The 17604-nt window shown below is 46.5% G+C and overlaps 1 long non-coding RNA gene across 1 annotated transcript; it reads left to right on the forward strand.

Annotated features, from left to right (window-relative positions):
* The first annotated feature begins 440 nt into the window (after positions 1–440).
* Positions 441–1994, forward strand: LOC105914304. Its single transcript, XR_001163878.2, has 7 exons — positions 441–712; positions 800–878; positions 951–1118; positions 1195–1320; positions 1404–1534; positions 1622–1697; positions 1784–1994. It is a non-coding gene; the product is annotated as an uncharacterized LOC105914304 (long non-coding RNA).
* The last annotated feature ends 15610 nt before the right edge of the window (positions 1995–17604 follow it).

The raw sequence follows: 17604 nt of genomic DNA on the forward strand, positions 1-17604 counted from the left end.
TTTCACACCACTATGAATGAGTAACGTTTGTTGAAATAAAGACATGCAACCATTGCATTTTGGTAAGCAGTACAAACCATTTTGTCAATTGCAGATGGAATCTATTAGATATTAGAATGGAAAGGTGGCTTCTCTTGGACATTGACTACCGACATGAACAACCATGCACCATGAATCAACTCTGAGCGGAACATCGAGCAACATGCAGCTTCTAAACACCTGAAAAGACCATTGTTTTACCGGAAGCTGTTTTCCAGCAATCCCAAAGAAAAATAAACACTCAATTTACTGAAGTTGTCTGGCTATTACAATGGTTGATTTTGAAATTTTCAATACATGAAGCAGTAGCTAAGATTTGTCAATTTGGATCATCTTAGCTACTGCTTCATGTATTGACAATTTCAAAATCAACCATTATACTACTGTTCGAAAAGTACTCGTATGCAAGGATCCGACGGTTGAGATTAATTATATATTACTAAAACTTTAAGCTATAGTATAGGTAGCATGCATGAGTGGTATGGGTAGTATAGGATATAATTGGAAAGATGTAAAATAGCATTGTTGAAATAGATCAAATATTTCTTAATTAGCATCTTCTTTCCTTTTTATTCCTCTTCTCACTTCCAATCGGTCGCTAGGGCTCCTCATTTCCAATCGGTTGCTAGGGTTGCACTGGGGCGGCCGCGATGATATAATACAAGAATAACGTGTAAGTCTATTACCATATTATTTGGCATATACCTTCATTCAGTTCCGAGCTCGACTACCATCATTTGCAGCCGTTCTGAACTTGCAGGAATCAAGGGGAGTGGTACAACCTACAAATGTCATACTCGAGGCGACGGACACACATATAGGCAAACCTGAATGATTCGGTAAGTGTATCTCTGCATAAAAAGGTTCTATTTCAACATTACAATCTAAAGATGTTTAACTTGCAAGTAAAGGTTATGAATGCTTACATCCGAATACTAAAAGCACAACCTAGTATCAACGGAAGGGAAGATGGATATGCCTATCTAGAGACAACTTACAATGCCAACATGATATGTGGGGATACCATCGCTTCATTACGAAATAATGAAGAAGGCAACTTCCGTTTATATCGCGACATGGTACAGCTTGCATCCTATTACAGCTATATAAGGTTGATTTGGCGTAGGCAAACATCTAACGAAACACGTTTTTCAGGTCTTCTTTCCACTCAACATTAAAGATTGTCATTGGTATTTGGCGGTCATTAATGGTCGTAAGGGTGTCATTCAGGTACTTGACTCCAAGGGGACTGCCACTCGCCGGCAACAACTACATCAACTGGTTACACACTAATATTAGTACCGACTACTTAATAACAAATTATACATGATTACCTCAACCACTGATAATTGTATTGAACTCAGTTGCAAGGGTTGCAGAACCGTATGAATCGCCTTGTAGACCTGCAATTGATCACAGCATATAGGTGGAAGGACACCCAAGTCAAAGAATGGCTGGTCATTGAATGCATCAAAAAGAAAATTCAGATTGACAAGTACAATGCACAACAACACTTCTCAATATACTCGGGTTCCCATAATTAGTACTTCCTAACTTGTGTAAATACCAAATAATCTCGCAGCACATCGTGTGGACTATTCACGGTGAAATTCATGGAGCTTTGGACCGGAAACAAATTATCTTCCTTATTCACATAGGTAAGTTGAACAACACAAATTCAGCAACCCAATCTATGCCCCATGTTACATTACAGCTAACAGGCATTTGTATTTGTTATGCACAGAAGGATATGACTAATTTCAGGCTCAAGCTAGCTGTCACATTGGTTAACTATGCGTGGAACAAAGTGAAAGGAAGTCCAGGATACAAAGCTAGCAATGCCGACGAGACGTACACGCTGGAAGACAATGAAAAATAGATTACATTTCATTCTTTCTGTGTTTACTTCATTATCTAGGATGATCGAATATTCCAATCAAATCATGGTCTTTGCATTTCCAACCAACATTGCATACTACTGTTTCATTGCTGGAGGCAGAAAAGCACACAGCATAGCCTAGAAAGAAAGGACCAAAAATATCTAATGAAATTTCAATCTATCTCTGCACGACCAAAGAAGAAATGCATCAACTATGAATCATATTGTGGCGGAACACCTCGGATTAACTTAGCTAAAGCACGGTTGAGTCGCCTGACATACGAATCCCATACTTTAATCAAGTTAACTTGACGATCCATCGGATTTCATCTGATAAAACCACTTAGACAGGACTAAGTTAGCATAGCTCACACGAAGGTGAGTGGTTCCAGAGAATACAACAGATCAAATAATTAGTCCAACGATTTATTATACACTGGTTCAAAATCAGAGTTTTACAAGGTTCAAAAGCAGCGGAAAGATAAAACAGCGGAAGCTAGCGTCGGGGTCGGATGTCCCTGATGAGACCGATCAGGACATCAACGATCCGGCTCCTCGCCATCCGAGGATGGATCCCACTCGACCGTCCACCCAGGAGGCAGCTGGGGAGGCCAAGTGCCAACACCAGCACACTCGAAAGCTTCAACTTCACCTGAAAAGAGATGCCGCAACAAGGCTGAGCTTCTAAGCTCAACAAGACTTAACTGACCGGTGGGAAAACTACTCCACCACTTCTAGACATGCAAGTCTCTTTGGCTGAGGGGTTTTGTTTGCCAAAAGCAACTATAGTAGGTTCTTACTTTCAATGTTTTAGCTCCGGTTCTCAGTTCATTAACCAGACTACTTTTGCAACTTATGCTAAGCAAACCCAGATCCAAACATTATGTGCATAAGCTTAACATCATGTTCATCTCACCATCATGTTCCATCTTTACTCAGTGTAGCATAGCGATCAAGCAGTCTCAAACTGTGAGAGGCAGACGAATCGATTCGAGTTCCTTAACCATGCATGGTGAACCTAACCTCACGACATCCGCGCACCACCGAGGGTCGCTTCCTGTGTTGGCCGTCCCCATCAATTCCCTGACCCGTGTCGGGCCCACCTCTCTTGGTGCAAGGTTCCACAAACCCGGCCTCTGCCGTTCCGTGACCACACTTGCCACCACATACGGCCGCAGGGGAAACTCTGTTCCAGAGACAGTGGATCGAACCGCTCACGTCCAGGTTCAATCAGGTACTAGGCTTCCCCATCCCATAATGGGTATGAGATTACTACTTTCAAACACTTGATCATGAACACCATCACTATCGGACCTTAAACAGATTCAAGTAAACAGACGGGGTGATCTACCGACCACCAAAAGAGTTTACCAAGCCCTGCCCCGTCCATCATCCTTATAGTTGTATCCAGAAGAAGAACAACCAACTCCTATAACTCGCGAGTGATAGGAAATCACTCGACTTCTACCGAGCCCTATTAAGCATTGCAACTACTCGGACTCAACAGACTAGTGTTCAGGTCAAGGAAACTAAGTCATGCATCTATGGTTTCAAACAACTCCTATAACATAAATGCACATACATACGAAGGAAGGCATGTGCAAGTTTATAAAGTTGGGTTCATGCTCCGGGGCTTGCCTTCGAGCGGGTGGAGGCGAACTGGTCCTCTACGGGTTCTGCTTTAGCTCCTGCGGTCGGCAGCTCAGCTATTGCTCCATCTTCTGGCGTCGGATGTAGTTCGTATGTGCCGTCGGTGAGATTTAGCTTTACACGGAAGTGCAATGCAGGGGTTAAATATTTAGATGGTTATTTCAACAACACTTGCATATTTTAGCTCAGACACTTGTAGCAAAGCTACAGGAAAGGTGGGGGAAGTCGAAACTTCAGTTGGTGGAGAACAGGACAAAAAGGTCGGATTGGGAGAAACTTATGATCTGACCCTTCGACCTAAGGAATAACTGTACCGGGGTCCTCAGACTTAACATAGAGAAGTCCCCGAAATTTTACACAGATACCCTCGGGTCAAAGGAAAAAGATATAGCCGAGCCCTCTGGCGAGGCGGATAAGGGTCGGCGAAACAGACAGGGTCGGGCAAGATGGAAAAAGGGGTCGGGCGAACCGGGAAGAGGGTCAGCAGCTTACCTTTAGGCCTACTGGTGAAGTCTTGGGATCAGGAAGGAACAGACTTAGGCGGAAAGACTAAGGCGCTAAGGCTTGGACGGCGGCGAGGTTCGACGGTGTTCCGACGACGGCGGTGCTTCTTGTGGACAGCAAGCAAGCCCTAGCACTGTGCGGAGGAAACAGGCGGCTAGTGGGTTGGGAGAAGCGGGTTTGAGCGGAGAGGGGAACTTCCTCAAGAGCTTAAGAGGCAGTGCTCAAGTGCGAGCAGAGTATGGCGCGGCGAAGCAGCGATGGTGAAGGAAACTCCGGTAGGGGCTCTGGTACTCCTTTTTATAGCCACGCGGAAGAGAGAGAGAGTTTGAGCAGCGTGAAGATCGGGTTGAAAAGGATGGAGTGCTCTGCCTTGGCGGCGATTGGGCGGCGCCTCCCTTGGCCGGCGAAGCAGAGCTTTGGGGACAGGGTCTTTGGTCATTGGGCACTGGAGACACAGCCGGCGCAGGCGCGGTTTTGACAGGATTAAGAGTTGGCGAGGGCGAGCAGGGTCTGGTCGCGTCAAGCGGCGGATTGTGGGCGGCGAATTGACTGGCGTGTGACAGGAAGGAAGGCACTGCAAGCGAGGTCGCAACAGGCGAGGTGACAGGGCGAGCGGCGGCACGAGCGAGCGCAGAACAATGGCTTGCCGAGGCACGTTACTGGCGAGGCGGAAAAAAGAGCTGTCTCTGCCGGAGCCGTGGTTGGCGAGGGCGGTATTGTCGTGGAGCGCGCGCGTGGGCGGCGTGACTGTGGGGAAGATGCAAAAGCTGGAAGGCATCAGGGCGCGCGGCTGGGGATCCGGGCGAGGTGATGGGTGTAGGATTCGAGGCGGTCTGGCGCGGCTGCAGCAAATCCTTTGTCGCGGCGGCGACAGGGCGCCTTGGCGCGACCGGCGAGGGTGCGAGCGAGACGAGGCGAGGCAGAAAGGGCTGCAAGGGCTTCCGCACGCGATTGTGAAGGGGTGCGCTGATCTTTCTTGTCGCGGCTGGCGACTAGGCGAGGCGGCGCTCGTCAGGGAGGTCGAGCCACGCGGCGGAGAGGCTCTGAAGCGGGGCGCACGCTGGCTCTAGCGTGTTTAACTCGAGAGATCTGGGGAATCTGGTTGTGGGTCCACCATCCAGTCTCTGGCTCTCCCGCAGCTCTAAGATTGTGGAGGAACATCGGTTTTGGGACTTAGGGAAGAGCTGCTGCTTGCTGGGTCGGTGCGATTTTGTTGGGTTTTTTTAGGGGTCGGACCGATGAAAACTGCAGACTTGGGATTAGTCTTGAGATTAACTCGGCTGATTAACCAAGGTCGTTACAGCCTACCCCCCTTAAAAATAATCTCATCCCGAGATTCGGGTGTAAGGGCAACCAGTCGGGGTGTGCGGTTCTTACCTTCTTGGCTGAAAAGAAAACCTCTGAAGTGCTTGTTCAGATACTCCTCTGTTTCCCAGGTTGCTTCCTCCTCCGTGTGGTTGTTCCATAGTATCTTGTACATTTTTACAACTTGCCGTCGGGTGTGTCTTTCCTTACGGTCGAGGACTTTGGCCGGGTACTCAGCGTAAGTCAGGTCAGGCTCGATTTGAAGTTGCTCCTATTCCAAGACCTCAGTTGGGACTTGGACACATTTCTTCAGTTGGGATACATGGAAAACATCATGAATGGCCAAAAGCTATTTTGGTAGTTGGATCCAGTAAGCAACGGGTCCACAAATTTCCACAATCTCATAAGGGCCAATGTAACGGGGAGCAAATTTCCCTTTTACTCCAAATCGTTGCACTCCTTCGGTCGGGGAGACTCGAAGATACACGTGATCACCAAGGTTAAACCGCAGGGGTCTCCTTCTCTTGTCGGAGTAACTCTTTTGTTGAGATTGGGCTGCCTTGAGATTTGCCTGAATCACCTTAACTTGTGCTTTGGCTTCTACTACTAGATCAGGACCGTAGGTTTGTCTTTCTCCAACTTGTGACCAACTCAATGGCATCCGACACCTCTGACCAATAAGGCTTCAAACGGTGCCATCTTCAAGCTAGCCTAGTAGCTGTTGTTGCAGGAGAATTCTGCCAATGGTAAGAACTTATCCCAATTCTTGTCATAATGGATGACACAAGCTCGTAGCATGTCTTCAAGGATCTGATTTACTCTCTCGGTCTGACCATCGGTTCGCGGGTGATAGGTCGAGCTACGAATGAGCTTGGTGCCAAGTGATGCTTGTAGCTGTTCCCAAAAATGCGCTACAAATTGAACTCCTCGATCAGATATGATCATCCTAGGCACACCGTGCAGAGAAACAATGCGGTCAAGATACAGCTCTGCATATTTCTTGGCCGGGTAGGTGGTGTGAATAGGAAGAAAATGAGCAGACTTGGTGAGGCGGTCCATGATAACCCAAATGAAGTCATGTCGCTGCGATGTAGGGGGCAGTCCAACAATGAAATCCATGCTGATGTCTTCCCATTTCCAGGATGGGATAGGTAGCGGCTGCAGGGTACCTGCTACCTTCAAATGGCTGGCCTTGACACGCTGGCAGGTGTCACATCCCGAGACATAGCGTGAAATTTCTGGCTTCATTCCACTCCACCAAAAAGTTTAACGAAGATCATGATACATCTTATTGCTGCCAGGATGGATGGAGAACTTGGAGAGATGAGCTTCATCTAGGAGTTGCTTCTTAAGAGTGGGGTCGGATGGGACAAGACGTCGATTTCCATAATACACTCTCCCATTCTCATCTTGTCGAAATTGCTTGTACCCTTCATCCTTCCATGAAATCTTCCTTTTAATTCGCTTTATTTCCTCGTCCTCTAACTGTGCCGTCCCAATTGGGTCCTTTAAAGAAGACTCAAGGGAAATATGACCGAGGGTTCCATGAGAAATAATCTCCAAACTAAGTTTTCCCATCTCATGACACAGAGTTTCTGTGAAGTTGATACCGACAAGCAATTGCAATGGGTCTTGCGACTGAGAGCGTTTGCTACTACGTTGGCCTTGCCGGGGTGATAATGTACTTCCAAATCATAATCCTTAATCAACTCCAACCATCTTCTTTGGCGCATGTTGAGGTCGGCTTGAGTGAAGATGTACTTGAGGCTCTTGTGATCGGTGTAGATGTTGTAGTGGGTGCCCATCAGATAGTGTCTCCATATCTTTAAGGCATGAATCACTGCTGCTAACTCAAGATCATGGGTCGGATACTTCAGCTCATGTGGTCGCAACGCCCGCGAGGCATAGGCAATGACTCAGTTGTGTTGCATAAGAACACACCCAAGTCCAGTGCTAGAGGCGTCACAGTACACGTCAAACAGCCTGGAAGGGTCGGGTTGAGCTAAAACTGGGGCAGAAGTCAGCAGGTGTTTCGAGGTGTGGAAAGCTTCTTCGCACTTGTGGCTCCACACAAACTTGACTTCCTTTTTTAGTAGCTCGGTCATCGGCTTATCTATCTTTGAGAAATCCGGAATGAAACATCGATAGTAGCCTGCTAGTCCAAGTAAACTGCGGATTTGCTGAACCGAAGTGGGTGGCTTCCAATCCATGACCTCTTGTACCTTGCTGGGGTCCACTGCTATGCCATTCCGAGAGATTGTGTGTCCCAAGAAATTGACACTCTCCAACCAGAATTCACACTTGGAGAACTTGGCATAAAGCTGATGATCTCTCAACCGCTGAAGAACCTGATAGAGTCGGAGTGCCCGATCTTTTGGTGAGTGGAGATAAATTCGACTTGGTGGAAGTAGACCCTCACGATCCGACTACGACGAGCGAACCCGAAGCGCCAATGCAATCGCTGAACCAACTTCCTGTGGTTACCAACCTTGCCAGCGCAAGATCAGCCTGATCACGAAGATCAATTCCTGTCCGCAATCGAAGAACGAACAAGAAAAAGAGGTGAGCAATCTAAATAAAAAGGGACTTCGACTAAATAAAGGGGGCGCAGCCCCTGGAGTCCGGAGGAGGCACCACGGTAGTTGGGTGGCGCGCCCGACCAGGGGAAGGGCCGCGGCTCCCAACCCTAGGCGCCCCACCTGGGCTGCCCTTGTTGGGCCATCTTCTTATTCCGCTAGGCCTTCGTTCCTTAACAGTATGATGAAGTTTAATTCTCTCGCACGGGCCCGAGTGATTGACCCAACTGGATGATCAACTGTAGGCGCCTGAGGTGGAGGAGCAACTGGAGGCGCCTGAGGTGCTGCTGGTGTAGATGTACTCGTGGTGTCCTCATCATCCTCCCCTTCTTGAACTGAAGTCATCATCGACGGCAACTCCTCATCTTCGCCTGCATACGGATTCAAATCTGCAACATTAAAACTCGTGGAAACACCAAACTCCGCAGGCAGGTCAAGGATATAAGCATTATCATTAATCTTGGTTAGCACTTTAAAAGGACCAGCAGCACGTGGCATCAATTTAGAATGACGTAAAGTAGGAAAACGATCCTTTCTCAAATGCAACCAAACCAGATCACCCAGTTCAAAAGTAACATGTTTTCTCCCTTTACTACCCGCAACCTGATATTTAGCATTAGCAGCAGCAATGTTTTGTTGAATTTGCTCATGCAAGCTAATCATTTGATCAACATGTGCAGCGGCATCTATGTGTGGGGTGTCCTCAGCATCAAGCGCAAACAAATCAATAGGCGCCCGAGGAATAGAACCATAAACAACCCGAAAGGGACACATCTTTGTAGAAGAATTTGTTGCATGATTATAAGCAAACTCAACATGAGGCAAGCAATCTTCCCAACGTTTCAAGTGTTTATCTAAAACAACTCTAAGCATGGTGGACAAGGTTCGATTAACCACCTCAGTTTGTCCATCAGTCTGAGGGTGACAAGTGGTGCTAAATAGCAATTTAGTTCCCATTTTATTCCACAGTGATCTCCAAAAATGACTGAGAAACTTAGCATCACGATCAGAGACTATTGTATTTGGAATACCATGCAAACGAATAATCTCGCGAAAGAACAATTCAGCAACATTGCTAGCATCATCAGTCTTATGACAAGGTATAAAATGAGCCATTTTGGAGAAACGATCAACAACCATAAAAATACTGTCCCTCCCTTCTTAGTTCTAGGCAATCCCAAAACAAAGTCCATAGAAATATCAAGCCAAGGGGAAGTAGGAACAGGCAAAGGCATGTACAAACCATGGTTGTTCAATCGTGACTTAGCTTTCTGGCAAGTAGTGCAGCGTGCAACAAGGCGCTCAACATCAATGCGCATCCGGGGCCAAAAGAAGTGGGCAGCCAACACTTCATGCGTCTTGTAGACGCCAAAGTGCCCCATGAGACCGCCTCCATGCACTTCGTGTAACAACAAACGACGAACCGAGCTAGCTGGAACACACAGCTTGTTAGCACGAAACAGGAACCCGTCTTGTATGTGAAATTTGCCCCATGGTTTGCCATGAATACAGTGGGCGAAAGCATCTTTAAAATCAGCATCGTCCACATATTGATCCTTCACAGTTTGCAAGCCAAAGATTTTAAAATCTAATTGTGACAGCATGGTATAGCGACGAGACAAAGCATCAGCAATGACATTTTCCTTCCCGCTCTTGTGTTTAATAATGTAAGTGAAAGACTCAATGAATTCTACCCATTTAGCTTGACGACGGTTCAGGTTTGTTTGGGTATGAATATGTTTTAAAGCCTCATGATCAGAATGAATTATAAACTCGTGATGCCAAAGGTAGTGCTGCCAAGTATGCAAAGTGTGCACTAAAGCATAAAGCTCCTTATCATAAGTAGAATAATTCAAGCTAGCACCACTTAATTTCTCGCTAAAGTAAGCAACCGGTTTTCCTTCTTGTAACAAAATAACACCTAGCCCAATACCGCTAGCATCGCATTCAAGCTCAAACACTTTAGTAAAATTAGGCAACTGCAAGAGAGGAGCATTGGTTAACTTATCTTTCAAGGTGTTGAACGCAACCTCTTGCGAATCACTCCAAGCAAAGGGAACATACTTCTTTGTAAGCTCATGTAGAGGCGCTGCAATGGAGCTAAAATCACAAACAAACCGGCGGTAGAAACCTGCAAGGCCAAGAAAGCTTCGAATTTGTCTGACCGTCGTCGGTGTAGGCCACGCCCGAATGGCATCGATCTTGCTGCTATCCACCTCAATGCCCTGTGGAGTAACAACATAGCCAAGAAACGAGACACGTTGTGTGCAAAACATGCATTTTTCGAGGTTAGCAAACAAATGGGCCGCACGCAACGCATCAAAAACAGCACGCAAATGATCTAAATGCTCTTCCATAGACTTGCTGTAAATGAGGATATCATCAAAATAGACAACTACAAACAATCCTATGAAGGGTCTCAGAACTTCATTCATCAAACGCATAAATGTGCTGGGAGCATTTGTCAAACCAAACGGCATAACCAACCATTCATATAACCCAAATTTCGTTTTAAAAGCCGTTTTCCATTCATCACCTAATTTCATGCGAATCTGATGGTAGCCACTACGCAAATCAATCTTAGTAAAAATAATGGCACCACTAAGCTCATCTAGCATATCATCAAGGCGTGGTATAGGGTATCGGTAGCGAATGGTAATGTTATTAATAGCACGACAGTCTACTCACATACGCCATGAGCCATCTTTTTTGGGAACAAGTAACACGGGAACGGAGCAAGGGCTAAGAGACTCACAAATATAACCCTTGTTAAGCAAAGCCTGTACCTGGCACTGGATTTCTTTCGTCTCATCCGGATTTGTATGGTACGGTGCGCGGTTCGGAAGCTGTGCGCCGGGAATGAGGTCAATCTGGTGCTCAATGCCACGAAGTGGTGGGAGTCTCGGTGGCAAATCTTTTGGAAAGACATCAGCGTACTCCTGCAAAATGTTAGCAACCGTAGGGGGAATATCCAAAGATGGTGCATCATCAAGTGAAACGAGCACACTAGAGCATATAAGGGCATAGCATGGCAAAGGAGCATCGCGTAACTCATCAAGATCAGCACGTGTAGCAAGCAAAACAGGAGCATTCAACTTGATTTCAGAATTAACAGATGTCGATGGTTCAAGTTGTTTAGCAGTTTTAGCAGCTTTAGCAAGATCATCTTTAAGAATTTGTTCAGGTGTCATTGGATGTATAATTATTTTCTGACCCTTAAACATGAAAGAATAGTGATTTGAACAACCATGATGCAAGCTATCAGTATCATATTGCCAAGGTCGCCCAAGTAACAGAGAGCATGCTTCCATGGGAATAACATCACAATCGACAAAATCAGAATAAGCACCATGGAGAAAGGAACACGGACTGATCGAGTAATTCTAATTTTCCCACCATCATTAAGCCATTGAATGTGATATGGATTTGGATGCTTACGAGTGGGTAAAGACAACTTTTCAACCAGCGTGGTACTCGCCAATTTGTTGCAGCTGCCGCTGTTGATGATGATGCGAATCGACCGCTCCTGCACAACACCCTTGGTATGGAAAAGAGTGTGTCGCTGATTCTTCTCGGACGAGGCGACCTATGTACTAAGAACACGCTGCACAACAAGACTTTCATACCTATCAACGTCGCCCGGGTTGACATGTACCTCCATAGCTGCATGGTCAGTGGCAAGCATTGGATGTCGAGTATCTTCAGAATCACTAGCGGAAGAGTACTCACCATCGTCACGAAGAAGCAAAGTGCGCTTGTTCGGACAGTCCCGAAACACGTGGCCAAATCCTTTGCAACGATGACACTGAATATCCTGTGTACGGCCTGTGGGGGGGCGGCGCCTGTGGAAGGGGCAGCGCTTGCAGGTTTGGCCGTTCTCTCGTGCGGTGTAGTGTTGGGCGTGGGTGGCACAGGGAGAGCGGGTGCGGAGTTGGATGTCAAGCTTCTACCTGAAAAAGAGTTAGAATATGTCTTCGAGTGGCGTCCCTGCACTTCACGTTCAGCTTTGCAAGCATATTCAAATAATGTTGTCATATCTGTGTAGTCCTTATAATCAAGTATATCCTGAATTTCGCGGTTCAAACCACCACGAAAACGTGCCATAGCAGCGTCGTTTTCCTCCAATAACCCACAACGAATCATGCCTATTTGTAATTCCTAGTAATATTCCTCAACAGATTTGGAACCTTGCTGAAAACGTTGCATTTTATTAAGCAAATCACGGGCATAATAAGAAGGCACAAATCTGTGGCGCATAGCAGCTTTTAATTGATCCCAAGTGGTTGGAATGGTATTGGGATGTTTGTGTTTATATTCACGCCACCAAATTAAAGCAAAATTAGTAAATTCACTAATAGCAGCTTTAACTTGAGAATTAGCAAGAATATCATGGTATGAAAATTTCTGTTCAACTTCTAATTCCCAATCAAGATATGCAGTAGGATCATATTTGTTGGAGGTATGCCCTAGAGGCAATCATAGAGATGATGATATTCCATTTGTATCCATGATTTATATATTGTGTTCATTGAATATCCATTAAAGGCTACTTGGATTGATTTGCAATTATGTGAATTGTATGTGAAACTCTTTACTTGTATGGTTATTCTAAAGTTGTCCCTAGTCGGAGTTCATGTGAGGACACACATGAATATTAGACTAGCACATGTATTAGTTGATGACTATGTTTCACAAGTCATGGACATGGAGATGTTGAACTAATAATGTGGACACATGTGGAGACATGTGCTAGGACTGACCCAACACGAGAAGTAGTTCTCTCTTTAAACAACATATACGCTTTGTCCTTAGACCTGAGACTGTCGCATGTATTCTAGATGTGGATCGACCTACTTAGGGGCTATCAAACGCTACGCCGTAACAGGGTAGTTATAAAGGTAGCTTTCGGGTTTGTCAAGAAGCATGCTATGAGACATGGTCAGTCAAAATGGGATTTGCCCCTCTCTGATTGAGAGTGATATCTCTGGGCCCCTCGAGTGATCGGATCCGAAAATGCATGGCCATGCTACGTACGGTTAAGAGTTAACCTACAAAGGGATTCCGAATCACAGGATCGAGAAAGAGCGGTCGGCTTGAAGCTAGACCAAATATCGTGAGGCAAAGGGAATAGCATGTATATTATGTTGTGATGGTTCGTCTGATATGATCTTCGTGTGCGTATAGGAGTTGGCACGTCTTGCTAGAGGCCGCTACCGACTATTGGGCCAAGTAGGAGTACTCGGGCCATGTCTATACGTATCCAAACCCATAGGGTCACACACTTAAGGGGCTGGAAGCCCAATTCGGATCTGATCCGAGTTGGATTAGGTTTAGGAGTACTAATGGGCCTCGGATCCAGAGGCCCATCAGGAACCTCTATAAATAGAGGGGTGGGGGCGCCCTAGGGTTGACACCTTTTGGCGAAACACACCTGCCGCGCCTCCCACGCCCTCGCCTGTTGCAACTCGCGGATCTAGCAATCCGGCTTGCAACGCTTCCTCCCTGCACGTGTGGATACCTTGGAGGTGTTGCGCCTGCAGCACTTGGACGAGCCGTCGACGAGGCGCCGACGAGCCACGACGAGCCGACGACGAGCCGCGGCACCGGAGGCGATCTTGCTGCATGTGGACGAGCTGCTGAGGAGCTGCTGGACGTGATCGACTACGTACGACTACGTGATCGTCTTCACTGTACCGACGCATATCTACATCTTCCGCACCAGTAGTGCGTCGAGTGGTAATCCCGTGATCCTTATACGGCAGTTCTTCCTGGTTATACGCGGTAGAAATTTTGATTTGCGCTAGTGTAGCCTACCTTGTATCCCAACAATATTTGCCATTAAAAGGTGGAATTTTAAAATTAATCTTGGAAAAGGAATCATTACCGGGACGGCGTGGCACGCGGCGAGCACAGCCTCGGCGGTCGCCATCGTCCTATTCCGAGTCACCACCATAACCCTACTGCAACTCTGTGACTGTTGTGTGCAATGCATCGAGGCGTGCCACAACTGTGTCGAGTGTGGCCTTAGTGGCCGTCTGTGCAAGGTCTAGCTGATCGCACCGCTCGGTCATCGAGGAGATCGTCGAGTCCAGCCGTTCATGAATCGTCTGAATGTCCGTGACAAGCCCTTCAACTTGTGCCCGTATGCCCTGCAGCTGGTTAGCCCCCGCGTCGACATCATCTGCCATGGTTAGCGCAAAGAAAAGAACAAAACCGACGACAAAACAGGGGTGCAACGGCTCACAAGGCGCTCACACTAGTGCTGTTATCAAATTCTTATCCATTCTTACCACGCACACAGGGGTGAACTGCAACCAACCGGTGGAACTCGTGAAAGATTGGAGGAGCGATTGCGTGGAGAAACAAAATCTGCTCGTCGTAGAACTATGTGGAGTTTTGGGAAGGCTGCACTCAAATGAAGGATTACCACAATCAAACAATAATGCAAAGTTGAAATATAGTGCCAAACACGTAACAAGAGTTGCTGGTAACAAGGGAAACCGAAAGAACAGATGCAAAGAAACGGCCAAGGTGGAGAGGGCGCACCTCTTTTGTTTTCTGTTTTTTTTAGGGTGCCCCAAAAATTGATAATATGAACACAGAGGATCTTAAACAGCAAATTGCGGCACGCACTTTTTCTGAAAGTACAGGGGTATTCCGGTAAAAAAAAGATACTCAGAGTAAGGCGAACCTCAGAAAAATGTACCAAGAAAGAGAGATACGGATATGAAAAGCTGGCACGGGGTGCGTGGGGAAGGGCGCGGTATGCGTGGGGGGGGGGCGGAGTTGCCCCGAAGGGTCGTGACCCAGGGGGGTTCATGGCGTGCGCAAAGGGAGTTTCCACCGAAACAAAACCGGATCACCTTCCTTCTCCATGTTGGATTTTTTTTTGCTTCTTTCCTTTTTTTTTTGCAGTTTCCTTTTTTTTATTGCTTTCTATCTTTTTTTTTGGATAGGGGAGGGGGCGATCGGAGGGGTGGGATGGCGCGGCGCGGTTGTCGCGAGGGGGGCGGTGGGCGCGGTGTGGTAGGATTGGCGAGCAGCGGAACGGCAGCAGCAAAAACTAGGGTTAGAAGAAAAATGAGAAACAAGAGATTAAACACAAGTAACCAGCAACAATTGAATGAGTAGGTACACAAATTCAACAAAGACACTTATTGAAAGAATGTGCGAGGCTAAACAGTTGCTGGGACAAGGATCTAACCTGAAAAAAATTTATTTTGGTTTTTGTGGACTGTAGGAAGGGAAAAACACTCGGTAAAACTCACCGATCAACCTGGAAAGCTGATACCATTTGATAGAGTCGGAGTGCCCGATCTTTCGGTGAGTGGAGATAAATTCGACTTGGTGGAAGTAGACCCTCACGATCCGACTACGACGAGCAAACCCGAAGCGCCAATGCAATTGTTGAACCAACTTCCTGTGGTTACCAACCTTGCCAGCGCAAGATCAGCCTGATCACGAAGATCAATTCCTGTCCGCAATCGAAGAACGAACAAGAAAAAGAGGCGAGCAATCTAAATTTCACTCGAAGATGGAGTTCTGAATCACACAAGGACAGCGCATATTTGCGCGTGTTCGAGAGTAGCTAAAGCTAGATGTAAAACAAAACTCAAGTCGTAAACAAAAGGGACTCCAACTAAATAAAGGGGGCGCAGCCCCTGGAGTCCGGAGGAGGCGCCATGGCAGGAGGGTGGCGCGCGCGATCAGGGGAAGGGCCGCGGAATTAGATTTGCCAAATTCGGCTTGGAAGATGGAGTTTCGGGCCTCCGAAGTTTGGAACGTTAGGACGCCTAACTCTGTTTTGCAGGATGTATGCATGTATCTTGTGATCAGTATGGCCCCCTTGTGTATGTGATGCATGTGTGTAACTCATTCGTGACCTGCGTGTCACGCGTACGGCAACACGGCAGGAGCCATATGTGTTGTCACTTTATTGTATTTAATGGTCTACGTACCAATCTGTGATGATCCAAGCAACTATGTAATCTTCATTACTAGATTCTTTACTAGCTATTAGGCGTAATAGCATGCTCTAGTTCTTGGAGGACTCATCACCAGGAGAATGGCGCACATGGAACATGGAGATGGAGATCACCATGGTGAACAGGTTCTATGGAGATGGAGATCACCATATGAAAACGGGCCATACTGTGTCACAACTATGTGAATGCTATTCTGTTTATGTTTTACTTTCTGCATGCTGTGATGTTAGAAGTAGAATGATCCCTCGCAAATTTTAAGTTAATATGCCCTCCCAACTAAAACTTGCACCGTCCCATGTCTTGTACAATTAGTGGTGGGTCTATGAAATTAGGGTGCCACTAGTTTTCCTTGACTAGACGGGTTTGTGTCGGACACTTACACGCATAAGGGTTGGTTTGCTTAACAAGGTTATCTTAACGGTTAAGGACCTTGGGGCATAAAGGTTGGGCGCCGAGACATAGAGATGTCACCCAACAACAGGAGTCATATGTGATATGATTAGCAAAAGTTGCTTACCGATCTACCTCGTTTGCTAGCGGTGATGCTAAAGCTCACTAGTGGACTTGTTAGTTGTGGATCCTGAATCACTAAGTTTCAATAGAGGGATATTGATCTTAGTGGGAGTAGATTCTGTTAAAATAGTTTAATGTAATTTGCTCTATCATGGATACGTTTGTCTTAGTGTATTTTGCATTACTTTGTTGTAGATTAATGGCACCTAGCAGCACTACACCGTTTGCTTTGCGTTCGGTCCTTGAGAAGGACAAGTTGAATGGAACAAACTACTCGGATTGGATCCGTAACCTGAGAATTGTTCTCAGGGCTGAGAAAAAGGAAGATGTTCTAGACAACCCACTACCAGAAGAACCTGCTGATGATGCACCCGCTGCTGCTAAGAATGCTTACAAGAAAGCATGTGATGCTAACCTTGAAGTAAGCTGCCTTATGCTTGCTTGCATGGAACCCGAGCTGCAGATGCAGTTCGAAACAAACCATGAGGCGCACGATATGATCGTGGCGCTTAGAGACATGTTCCAAACACAAGCCAGGACTGAAAGGTTCAATGTGTCTAAGGCCTTTGTTGAGAGCAAGCTAGCAGAAGGCGCAGCAGTAGGACCACACGTAATCAAGATGGTTGGTTACACTCAACGGTTGGAGAAGCTAGGCTTCCCACTGGGCCAAGAGTTGGCCACTGATTTCATTCTTTCCTCTCTTCCACCTAGCTATGGGAACTTCATCTCGAACTACCATATGCATGGGACGGAGAAGGGATTGAATGAGCTGTGTGGTATGCTCAAGACAGCAGAGGCTGACATCAAAAAAAGCGCTAGTACCAGCCATGTGATGGCGATACAGAACAAGCCCAGCTTTAAGAAAAAGGGCAATTCTTGGAAGAAGAAGGGCAAGGCTGGAACGTCCAAGCCAAACCCACCGCCCAAGGTTAAAGCTGGACCTGGACCTGCTCCAGACAAAGAGTGCTTTTACTGTCATGAACTTGGTCACTGGAAGAGAAACTGCAAGCAGTACCTAGCTTCGTTGAAGAACGGCGGAAGTAAGAGTACTTCTACCTCAGGTACGCTTGTTGTTAATGTTATAGACAACATATTTCTCGCTGATACAGTTATTAATTCTTGGGTATTTGATACCAGATCGGTTGCTCAGATT

Source organism: Setaria italica, chromosome IV, assembly GCF_000263155.2.
Source record: "Setaria italica strain Yugu1 chromosome IV, Setaria_italica_v2.0, whole genome shotgun sequence".
NCBI classification, from domain to species: Eukaryota; Viridiplantae; Streptophyta; class Magnoliopsida; order Poales; family Poaceae; genus Setaria; species Setaria italica.